The sequence below is a fragment of the Nannospalax galili genome, unplaced genomic scaffold, assembly GCF_000622305.1.
Source record: "Nannospalax galili isolate Female #2095 unplaced genomic scaffold, S.galili_v1.0 scaffold1128, whole genome shotgun sequence".
NCBI classification, from domain to species: domain Eukaryota; kingdom Metazoa; phylum Chordata; class Mammalia; order Rodentia; family Spalacidae; genus Nannospalax; species Nannospalax galili.
Window position 1 is genome coordinate 1999817 of NW_008358632.1, and position 3036 is coordinate 2002852.

Below are 3036 nucleotides of genomic sequence, written 5' to 3' on the forward strand. Positions count from 1 at the left end.
ATGTTCACAGGGTATTTCTGTCTACCTCACATATATAGATTTTAGAAAGTAATTTATATAGCTAAGCTATATGGGAAAGTATTTATGTTATTTATATAGTTTTTCTATTTCCTGGGCAGCACATGTAGGGTTCATGTGTTTTCCCAGAAGCCTCTGTCTGGGGAAACATAGCTGAGTCTGCCTGGGGCCCTCACAGAGCTGTGTGCCCGGTAGCTGGGGGAGGCCACACAGCTCCGGTGTCCCATGAAAGTCTGTCTTGGAGCTGGTGAGCACATGTCCCTCTGTGATAAACCCTAAAAGCCTGAACTAGATCTTCCTTGTGAAGCCTGTAGATCCTCTGCTTCTGGGTCCCAGGCACCATCCTGCTCTGGCAAAAGGGTTTTGCTTATAATAACAATGACAGCAAGGATGACCACACCTGGACTTGTAAAGCACTTTCCATTTTCAGAGACCCTTCTCTCTTTTTACTCTCCCTTGATTTCCTCACCATCCCTGTGAAGTTAGGTGAGGCCATTCTACTGTGCCCATTTTTCAACTTTGGCCCAGAAACAGAGAGCTGTACTCAAAGCCACACAAAGAGGATGGTGAGTGAATATTGACTTGGGCCCTGAGGAGTGGACCTGCCTTGAGCCCAGGAACTCAGAGAGGTAGTTTCATTCCTTGCTGTGTGTGACCTTGGCTTTTCCATCTGGATGGTATATCAGCTTCTCCAGCAAGCTGAGTCTCATGTATAAGGGACTGGGATTTCCTGAGAGGTTTGGACATATAAGGACCCCCATAGAGATCATTCCCAGGAGTCACATTGCCTGAGACAATCAGGCTATAGCACCTCCCAGCCCATGGATGAATTTTGTTTGCTGTCTTGTGTGTGTTTTCTTCTAGAAATGTCATCCTCTAGATTTCTAATTTTTTTTCTTTAAAAATCAGTTGCACTGGCAAATGGGGCCTGCATCCCCACCTGGCTGCCAGTATAGGGAGCTCCACTGGACAGATTGCATGGGGCTCTCTAATTGGCCCAGTGTCCTCTGCTGTCCCTCACCTTGTACATGCTCCTGTCCAGATGTCATGGGCATGTAGAACCTGTCCCCTGGTTTAGTTGAACCCAGCTGGTCTGGTATCCTCCATTGCCTGGATGACCACAGAGACTGTACCAACCCTGGAGATCTCATTTTCCAAGGTTTCCTCTCCCAAACACCATGAGCTTTCAATGCTTCCCATCTGAGCACACATTAGGACTGCAATGGCAACCGTTAAGTGCCAATAAATCCATTCTACCAACCAACAAACAATGATTATTTAGGAAGCTCCTACTGAATGCCAGGGGCCACCTGGGGTGCTAGGGTGCAGCAGTGCATAAGGGCAAATCCCAGCATCATGGGGCTGACATTCTGGCAAGAAAGCTAATAAACCAATAAACAATGACATGTTGGTTATTTGTACTTTGTGTGTGTGTGTGTGTGTGTGTGTGTGTGTGTGTGTACATGTGTAGGACCAAGGTGCTATCCACCTTTTTTGTTTAATTTGCGATAGGTTCCCTCTTGGCCTGGCATTCACCAAGCAGGCTAGGTTGGCTGGCTAGAGAACCCCAGGAATCCTCCTGTTTCTGTCTCCAAGGCACTAGAATCACAAGTGTGTACTACTATGTGTGGCTTTTTAAATGTCAATTCTGGGGAGTGAGCTCAGGTCCTGTGCCTGCAAAACTAGCATTTTGTTGACTAAGCCATCTCTCTAGTCCTATCTGTACCTTTTTTTTGTTTCAGTTTATTGCGATATCCTGCTCAGTGGATGGTGCCACCTGCCCAGGCTAGGAAGTCATGAGATAAGGAGGCTCCTATGACCACTAGCAGACAGCAGTGCCAGGATTTGAACACACATCCGACAACCTCCAAAACAGGGCTCTTTCCTCCCCACATTTCCATGGCTCTTCAGAGGCAGGCATGGCAGGGATGGACTCTGTGTTATGAATTCTGGGTAAACTGAGGCCTGGGGAAGCTCGTCATCCAATCTAGGTTATCTAGCAAGTCAGACCAGTCTGAGCACTCCCTCACCTCCACTTTATTTTTTTCCAGAGCCCCCACCCTGTGGCCTGAAAAATGGGGAGAATGTGGGCAGGATAAAGCAAAGTGGGAACCTTCAAGGACTATGGCCTGATGAGACAAACAAAAAGAACAGCTATACAATAGTTTGTTCCCTTTACACGTCAACCCCAAACTCCCTGCTTCAGCTGCACAGCCTTCCTAGCATGCTCTGGGAAACCACTGGTCCTGGGGTTTGGTGCAGGGGAGATGTTTCTGAGCAGCTCACAGTCCTTATTTCCCAGCCCAGACCTGCCCTATCTCAGCTCTCAGCCCTGCTGGAAGCCACATGTCTCACCCAGAGTCCTCAGAGAGGGAGCCAGCCCTGAGGGCACCTACATTTACCCCTGTGTCCCGTCCTAACACGTTTCTTAGGCCTGGTACTCTCAGGCCCAGACTCCAGCTGGTTCTGAGCAATGACAGACAGCTCCACACGCAGCAGCAGGCTCCTGTTTGTGCAAGGCTTTCTAATCTGTCTCACCAGAGCCCCACCTGGTGCACAGCCTCGCCCCTTTTCACAGCTAGAGGAACTGAGGCCAGATGATTAACTGATGCATAGAGGGCTGTCCCTTCTGCCAAAGGGCCGACTCAAGCCTCTGCCTTCTGCCTCTCCCACACCATCTGAGTCATCCCTGTTCTACCCCAAAAAGGTTCCCAAATAGGCCCGGAGGCCTCTCCGTCTTCTGCTGCTTCAATCCAAAGCTGCCACTTTTTTTAGGGAACCAGGGAACCAGGGACTTGTTGAGACTATCACTCAAGGGGTTCCTACCTATGATAAAACAGACTGTGCTGGGGAGCTGGCTCAGTAGGCCAGAGTGTTTGCTGTGCAATCATGAGGATCTGTGTTCCAATCCTCAGCACCCACATCAAAAACTGGCGTGGCTGCATGTGGCTGTAATCACAGTGGTGGGAAGGAGACAGGCAGATCCCAGGAGTTTACTGTTTACCCAGCATAGCTGAA